The 9,387-nt window shown below is 40.4% G+C and overlaps 1 protein-coding gene across 3 annotated transcripts in view; it reads left to right on the top strand.

Annotated features, from left to right (window-relative positions):
- The window catches only part of LOC149219381 (putative pre-mRNA-splicing factor ATP-dependent RNA helicase DEAH5), a 111,224-nt gene that overhangs the window by 20,926 nt on the left and 80,911 nt on the right, over window positions 1-9,387 (top strand). The window lies entirely within an intron of this gene.

The following is a 9,387-nucleotide window of genomic DNA, read 5'->3' as shown; positions in this document are numbered from 1 at the left end:
TGTTGCTGTCTTTGCTTCTTTAGCGATAATAGGTTCAGATAAATTAGATGTTGAAAAGCAATTAGGGTGTTGGAAATTCTTCCACAAAAGTAATTGCTCGAAACATTGAAACACTGAAGGGTAGACATAGAGCTCAGGTCAATCGTGAGCTTATTGGAGAATGAATTATTGGCCAACGATAAATTCAGTAGCATTTTCAATTGACTTAGAGATTCGAGCTTGATGTCGCCCAATGAGATTAAGGTTATCAAGATTAATACTCATTACGACACTACTTACACACTAGATCTCGTGCCATGTGATCTGGAAGCCATTAGAGTCGATCGTGGTCTGGTTCTGGGAGCCAAGCAAAAGTCCTAGCGAGTCCACTCGGAATCTCTTCTTGAACTTGAGAATTGTTAGAGTGTCCTTGGACTGTTACTATAACCTCCATTTCAAGTTATTTTACTTTCCGTTTGAGCATTTCATCAAACACGTTGCACGTAAACTCCATATGCCCACATTTTGCATGTGTAAACTTACTTGGCTTCATGTTTTCCTATTGCATTAGTAACAAGATCTTCGCCTCGCAGTCTTGAAGCTAGGCATATCTTGCAATCATGGTATCACATGTATCGACATTTCTGTTAAGCATTTTGTCAAATAGTTTGCAAACTTGTGACAATTAACCCTTCGTGCTTTGTCTTTGCCCCATGCAGATCCAATGTTACAACTTGGGCTCTAATACCACTTTGTAACACCCACTAACCACCCAAGGGACATTACAGTTTAACCTACCTCAATACCATAACATAATAACATGTATATAATATGACCAATAGAGCATAATAAAACATGCATATAAGTTATAAGCCATAAGCAACAATTATATGCTAGAGTGTCCATAACATTAAAAATATATAATGCATAGCTAGAAACACTTATCATTAAATGAGCATTGACTTTTTGTAGACCCCAAACGTTCCTTTCAGCTGTAGACTCAACTTCATTACAGCTCTCAGTAATGGGTCACTTTTGAGCTGAGGCCATAGCTCCACAAGGACAAAGGGTTTCCTAAAGCTAGCTGTGGTACATAACCAGTGCCAAACATGGTCAGGACCAAGGTACCAAACCTCAAAAACACTCCAACCTACAGTGTGTTGTTCCCCATTAGCGTACACAACCCAAGGTAGTGCACCCCCTTCTTTGCCCCCCATAGTCCATTGTCCATTGATTTGTGCCACTACCCTTCGAGGTTTCCAATTGAGGGTGGCTAGGGAGTCTCCAAGCCTTGTGGCTTCTAGGTGTTCCAGCTACCCTTAGGGGTTTCTAGGTACCCTTCAGGCCCCACACAGGTAAACCTATTCCTACACTTCCTCCTCCAGGTTTCCTGGCTTCCCCAAGGCAATCCAAGGAGAAGTGCAGTCATACATAGACCCACCTAAGATCCTTAGGGTACAATAGCCAAATACTCTCTTGCTCTCCTTAGAGAAAAACACAGTAGTCACATTGGTAGCCTATTTAACTAAATGGTGAGATGATGTTTTTATAGGCATGTTTCCCTTTGACATATGGCACCCATGTACATCTGCCTTTATTATATTATACAATTATGTTTTAATTTATTTTAATATGAACACACTTTACCTTTATAGCTTATGTTAGGAATAAAATAGTATTTTCTGGCTTAGACCCCATGCTAAGCCCTCTAGTCCCCTCATCTCTCCTCTCATGGAGTCTTAGCCCCTTATACTCTTTTTGTCCCCTGGTTTGTAGCCATGGTGTTATTTTATTATTATATATGTGATTACATGTTACATTAGTTAGGCTTGTTGGCCTTTTAACACATAGCCTCTTAGTCTTAAATCACACAGCCACAATGGCCTCAAAACATATCTGTACACTGCCCTGCAAGCCCAACACACTTATATAGGCCCCAACATAACTCGGCTTACTAGCCTAAGTATCATGTACCGACTCACCAACCTATGTATCATATGTACATATACATTTATAATTTGGGGTTCAAGTCGCGGGTATTATAATAAGGGTCCCTTCATCCCAAACCATCATGAATAAAACAATACTTTAGCACTCTTCTCTTGTGTTTAAGTATCTGATCAGGACATGAGAATTTTTTGAGGAAATATATAATATCCATATACCATTCATCTCTCTTTAGCTCCTCAACTACTGTGTAAACCATGTCAATGACATTAAGACCTAAGGTTTGTTAAATCTCCTAATACCAAGCCAAATTTATTTTTTCGCAACAATTTTTTATTCCCAACAACTTATTTGTTTTACCAAATAAATTTTGAATTGTTGAAAAATAAATTCGCTGGTATTTTTTAACTCTAGAAAATTAAATATGCAGCGGAAATGAAATAGACAGAGATCAATCACACATTACAACAAATAAACACCCACAACAATTCTCCTTCATCTATTAATCTAGAAAATCAGGGTTTTGATCCACAAAGAATTTACAAAGAAAAATACATTGATTGGAACCTATAACTCAGCGCCACTGGAATAAGTCAGCCCAGTGTTACTTGGGAGCGGGAGCGGAAGCGGGAGCGGGAGCGACCATTTTCAGAAGCTCCCGGTTTGGGAGCGAATCCCGGAGCGATTTTTTAAAAATATATATATTTTTTATATTTTTTAATTTTTGATACATATATGTCAACAAAAACATGTAGAATGATGAAATAGACATAAAAAACATAAAAAAACATAAATTGATCATTGAACCATATCACATCAATCATCTAGAAATTATAATCGTCATCAACCTTAGTAAAATAATAAATTAAAATAACATTCAATTCAATAACATTTATCATCATTGATCACCAAAGTAACAAGTTGTACTTGTAAGCCAAGTTTAACCATTACAAGAAGTAATATCGAAGATATTTCTAAGTCCTAACTTCTAACTGTTAACATGATATGAAATGTTAAAAATTTATAAAATGAAACATGAATAATGAGATGAAATGAAACAACTTTAGTCTTTCACAAAGCATCATATTCATAATTCACAATCATTACCAATGAGTTATAATTGCCAAGGCCCAACTTCAAACTTCAAATTTTCATTGTCACAGTGATATAATGTTTACAAAAAATATCATAATGTCATAATGATATGAAAGAGTCAAGAGTCAAGAGTCAAGGACTCAAAACTCAACACTGAACAGTTATGAAAACTAAAGTGACAAGTCTAATAGAAACTAAAAAAGACAAGTAAACTGTAAATCTACAAGTGGCCCTTGCCACGAGAGTCTCCAGGAGTATAAGTAGGTCTTGGCGGTCTTCTAGGAGTCTCCCTCCCAGACCGACGACCAGAACTAGAGCCTCCACGCGAGGGTGTCGATGGAGGTGGCGACAGCAATGGAACAAGACTCGGGCCCCGAGAACTGCTACTGGATGGTGGAGGTGGAGGTGGCATGGCTGCTGCAGCTGCTTCAGCTTCATCCCGTACAAGCTCATCTTCTAGTTCTTCCATATGTACAATGCCATCCTCTAAATTGTCGTCCTCAGGGTGACTGTCCCAAATTTTATATGTGGGATCTTCATTAGCCCGATCACAGTAATGGCTCAACAACCTCAAATTGTAGTGCACATAAACCAAGCTTTCTGCTCGGTTTTCGTTGAGCCTGTTTCTTTTCACATTATGTATATAACTGTAGGTGCTCCAACACCTCTCTGCAGAAGAAGAATTTACAACCTGTGCAAGAACTTTCAATGCCAATTTTCGCAAAAGTCCGTCGCCGCCATATGTTTCCCACCATGTGAGAGAATCAAATTTATCTTTGTCGTCCATTGCATGGAAGTTACCATACAAACCACTGCCAGTGAAGTATCTGCCTATTTCAAGGCGCACAGCTGCACATTCCTCCCTGTCAGGCACCAACTTTTCTAATGCATCCAGATATCCTTTAGTTACCTCTCGATCTAAATGGGGTTTGGTCCTAACACCACCCCCTGCTGCAGGTTTGCCCAACCAAGAATCTGAGTAGTATTTTGGCGTAAGGATATACGCCAAGCAATGTAGTGGAAGGTTAAGCTTTTTCCACCGTTCACACACACAATCGTGAATCAGATTGTACAAGTCGGGATCTCTGTTATTAACAATGTCTTTTATTTCCCCCAACATGGTATCCATTTGCTCATACACCTCGCCAATCACTGGTTTGTCTGTATCTGCAAACCGAATCATGTTATAAATTGGCTTGGTGAAATCCAATACCTGTCTCACAGCTGTCCAAAACTGCCCATCAAGAGCGGCCTCCTCCACCGTTTCAAAACCTGCAATGTCAGCTACATTTGTAGCCCTTTCCTTTAACACCTGCCAATTTGGACTTGATACCATGCTAGCTAAACCCTCTCTTACCTTCAAAAGGCGCCTGAAGGTGAGGTAATAGCTACCAAATCTAGTCCTCGCAATCTTCAGCAACTCCAATCTCGAGTGACTGCGGAAAAGGCCATGGGTATTGCTATGATTTGTAATAAATTTTATCATTTTTTTTCCTCTCTTGTACAAATCCCCAATCCATTGGTATTGTTCATTTTTGTTTTTGACAATATCATGCAACAGAAGGTTCAATGTGTGAACCAAACATCCAGACCAAAATATGTTCGGGTATCTATCCTCAATAATTGCTCCCGCTGCCTTACAATTAGGAGCATTATCAGTGATGACTTGGATGACATTGTATGGGCCAATACGCTCAATTGTTTCAAGCAATGCTTCTGCAATGTTGATAGCGGTCTTGAACTTGTCTGAGTAATCATGTGCAGCTAGAAAAATGGGACCACTTCGGGACACAGCAAGAACACTTATCAATGGCTTGCCTTTTACATTTGTCCATCCATCAGATACAATGGACACCCCATTGTCAGTCCAAGAACTTGTCATTTTATTCAAAGAATGTGATATTTTTGCTTTTTCATGATCAAGGCCAACTGTTCTTGCCTTGTCATACCCAGGGCTCTTGTATCCTTTAGGGGCATCATTTATGGCAGAAACCATTTCGTGCCAATAAGGTGAGCGTAGAACATTGAATGGTATCCCATTTGCATAGAGGAACCTGTAAATTTTTGAATCCACATCATTCCTACACCCCTCATCAAGGAAATCTGATATGGTTCTACGGCGTAAAGATGATGACCCTGAGCCTCCATGTCCATATCCACTGCCTTGGGAGGATGCTGAAGGAGTTCTTTGTGAGCTTGGTTCAAAGAAACCCCTTGATCTTTTTGCTTTGTATTGGGCGTCCTCCTCTTCCTTTATGTATTTGGCTCTATCAACTGTTGACACCGCGTCGCAAGTTCTGATTCCTATTTGTTTCTCTCCATCCCATGCCCTTTTCCCGCAAAGGTGTCTTCTCAAACGGGTGTATGAGCCTGTGAAATCAGTGTTGCAATGGGGGCAATGAAATTTAGTGGTTCCACCCCCTCTCCCTGTTTCAGGCCTCTGAACATATTTCCACAATGGAGTTTGGTCTTGTTTAGTTTTTTGACCCTCATGTTCACCCTCCACATCCTCCTCACTGGGGTTTTCACCTATTTGACTTCCTCCGGCTTCTTCATCCACCTCTTCAGTTTCAGGCCCCCTCCGTTTCCTACTCTCCACCACCATAATAACCAGAAAGGGGACCAGGAAGAGGAAAATGCCAATAAAAATGCTCAGGTCCATCGTGTTTGATGTTTGTAGGGTTTGAGTCTTGAATCTGCAAATTAATTTAGTTTATTGGGATTAATTCATTTAATTTATTAATTTAATTTAAATTAATGATCTTTAAACTCAAACAGGTAAATGAAACTAACCAAATTAACTACCTAACCAGCTAAACTAACTAAATGATTAAGTTACTTACCTCTGCAAGCTTGCTCCTCGCTCCTCGGCACTTGCTCCTCGCTCCTCAGCTCTGGCTCCTTGCTCCTCAGCTCTTGCTCCTTGCTCCTTTGCTCTCAAACTCAACCTCAATCTCATTAGAATGATTTTGTTTTGGCCCATTGGGCTTATAAATCCAAAAAAATTTGTTTAATTTTTTGTTTTTTTCGGGTCCGCGGATTTTTTTTTTCCGCCGAATCGCTCCCGGAAATTTAAAATTCGCTCCCGGAGCGTTTTTTAATGCCCGGGAGCGATCAGGGAGCGATCGCTCCCCGATCGCTCCCGGGCATTAAAAAGCGCTCCGGGAGCTCGGGAGCGATCGCTCCCTGAAGCGCTCCCTCACAGACCAGGGAGCGCAATTTTTTTTACGGGAGCGCGCTCCCGAAAATCGCTCCCGTCCGGGAGCGATTTGGGGAGCGCGCTCCCGACCCGCTCCCGCCCGGAGCGCGCTTCGAGAGCGGGTTCGTAGGGGGGGGGGCCGCTCCCCCGCATCACTGAGTCAGCCCAAGGAAATTCGACCAACTGGAAAATAGCCACTTAAGAAATTCAGCCTGGTGAAAATCAACCCACGTCTCACTAGTAAATTGGCCCATGTGCCTTGTCCTCGGTCAACCTCTGCATACTCACAAATTAGCCCTGGCAAATTGACCTCCCCAACAATTGAGTCTCCTTCTTGCTTCATCAATTCGGCCCCTCCAATCTCCAACAAATTGGCATTTTGGAAACACTCTCGAAATTGTCCATGTATTCTTTTTACTTCTCCTTAATCTAACTGAGCCTCTCGCTTCAGAGAATTCCATCTCTCCTTGAGAAAAATCGCTTCCCAAAAATGCTATAGTTGCCTCTCTTCTCTGTTTGTGTCTTCACCTCTCCGTTAGGATTTCATTTATAATCTTCATTAAAAGCCCAAATCCCTAACCCTAATCTCCCTTCTAGAAGATCTAGGATATCAATGGATAAGATTATTTCTAAGTCACTTAAATAGTTAATTTTTCTATTTTAATTTTAGAAAATGACTTAAGAATCCACTATAATCAATTGGCTTCAATTATTGTACTTTTCCTAAGTTAGACTTATGAAAGAAGACATAATACCTAAAGAGGCAATAAATCATCTCCTTCATGCCAAGACACTAAGTCTATGCATAAGACCTTCCAAAGCTATTGTTAAAAATAACAAGGCTACCAAGGAGGTGTTTCCTAGTGCATTAGCCTTTTCTTCCAAGGAAGACACTTTAATTACCTTTTTGATATTTGACTTTATGGGTTATATTAAAGTCATGGTGTAAAAGTCACTTTATGTGGTACATGTACTAGGTACTTTATATTACTGTGGCTTTATGACGTCAAGTGACTTTATTAGAAAAAGCACTAAAGTACTTTCTAATATTAAAGTCACTCTATATTTTTAAAGTGACTTTATGTGGAGAAAAAATACAAGGTACAAAACTAAAGTTATAAAGTGATTAGGAGTAGTTAATGAGGGGGACCACATTAAAAGGGGGTCAAGTGAGGGAATGATCTCCAACATTGATCTCATGGGCTGAGATCTAATCTCAACCCTTGATTAATAGGGTTAGGTTCTCCTATCTGATGAAAAAGACACAAAGGGAGAAAAGACAAGAGATCTCATTCATTTTTCACGAGTATTTTGGAGAAGAGAGGAGAGCTAAGGAAGAAGAGAAAAACAACTGAAGGAGGAGTTTACAACTGAGAAATAGAGAAGCTACAACAAGTCTGAATTTCAAGGAGGGGTTTCTTGTGAAGGATTTTTATGGCAAAGGCAGAGAGAAAGCTTGCACGCATTTCCAGGTAGCTAGTCTACCCACCACACACAGTTCGAGGCATTCTTGTCGCTGCCAACGTGAATTTTAGGATTGAACAGAGAACACAGGTAGCATGCAAAACAAGGAGAAGCTTGTAGCTTGTAAGCACTGATTTTTAGGAGATCAATGCATTACATTGTTGGTTGACTGGCCTGTGTTTTAAGGTAGTCAAAGCATAGTCCAATGGCTCGAAATTCCTGTGAAGAAGGATAGTCTGTGGTCCAAAAATTAAGGAGGAGGAGGACTGCACTCTTTCCAAGGGAGAGATAAGTAAAATTGTTGATATTATATCTGTAATAATTTTCTTGGGAAGCTAATATTAGATCCTCCTTAGGATTTGGTTTTCCCCATTGTGGGATTTTTCTACGATCATTGTTGACCAAAAATCACTGTAAAAGGTGTATTAAATTCTGTGTATGCTTGCCATTATTTTCTTATCAGTTGGAAAGAAAAATGCAAAGTGTAGAGTAGTCCTGAATGTTGCAAATTAATTAGCATTATAAGTTTTATACCAGCGAATAGTTTGGGGCTGAGGGCATTAAACTAAATGCTAAAACCTAGAAACTAGGAGGGCTATAGGTTAGCAAAAATTTCTAAAACTATTACAAGCTTCAACACTTCCTCCTAGCAAAGAAGGAATTCTCGACTATCCCCAACTTATCTCCATACTTCACAAACTTCCCTTCCGCTAGAGGCTTAGTGAGAATATTTTCCACCTGCTCTTTTGTGGAAATGTACTGTAATCTCACAACACCTCTCTGAACTGTCTTTAATGAAGTGATATCTGATTTTTGATGTGCTTGGATCGATCCTGAAACACAAGATTCTCAGAGAGCTTAATGCAACTTTGATTGTTACAGTGAATCACTTTTGGACCCATCTCCATATTAAATAGTCTTGTAAGCATCTTGTGAAGCCACATTGTGTCACAATTCGCCATACTTGCTGTCATGTACTCTGCCTCTACTGAACTAAGTGCCACTGACTGCTGCTTCCTGCTATACCACAAGACCATGGCTAATCCCAAGTTGAAACAACATCCAAATGTGGAATTTTTGTCCACAACACTCCCTACCCCATTAGAACCTGTGTACCCCACAACTTCACTTTAACAACTCCAACATATATGAGTCCAAAGTCCATTGTACCTCGCAAGTATCTCAGCACTTGCTTCGCTGGCACCCAATGGACATGTGTCGAATCCACCATGAATTGGCTGAGTATGTTCACAGCAAAACAGATATGCAGTCTAGTGTTGACCAAATATATCAAGGAACCTAATAGTTGCCTATAGAGTGTGGGATCCACCAACTCACCCTCAAAAGCACTTTACTTCTTCAAGTTAGTGATCATTGATGTCGACATAGGCTTGCAATCCTCCATCCTGAACCTCCTCAAGATTTTGACTACATACTTGCGCCGCCAAAGGAAAATATCCCTTGGTTGCTGTCATACCTCCAATCCCAAAAAATTGTGCATCAACCCGATGTCATTCCTCTTGAACTTCGAAGCAAGATCCTCCTTGCATTTCCCTATGAGCTTCCTCGACCTTGTCAAGAAGAGATTGTCCACATAAAGTACCAAGATGAGTGGTTCACCCTCAATGAGTATATAGTACAGGTTGGGGTCTGCCTCACTCTTGGTGAAGCCCAAACCAAGAAGATATCCATCGATCCTAGCG

This window comes from Pinus tabuliformis, chromosome Q, assembly GCF_031772625.1.
Source record: "Pinus tabuliformis cultivar Carrire ecotype Pingquan chromosome Q, CPIR1, whole genome shotgun sequence".
Classification (NCBI taxonomy): Eukaryota; Viridiplantae; Streptophyta; class Pinopsida; order Pinales; family Pinaceae; genus Pinus; species Pinus tabuliformis.
Note: the sequence above shows the minus strand (reverse complement) of the source record. Positions and strands in the feature narration are given on the sequence as shown.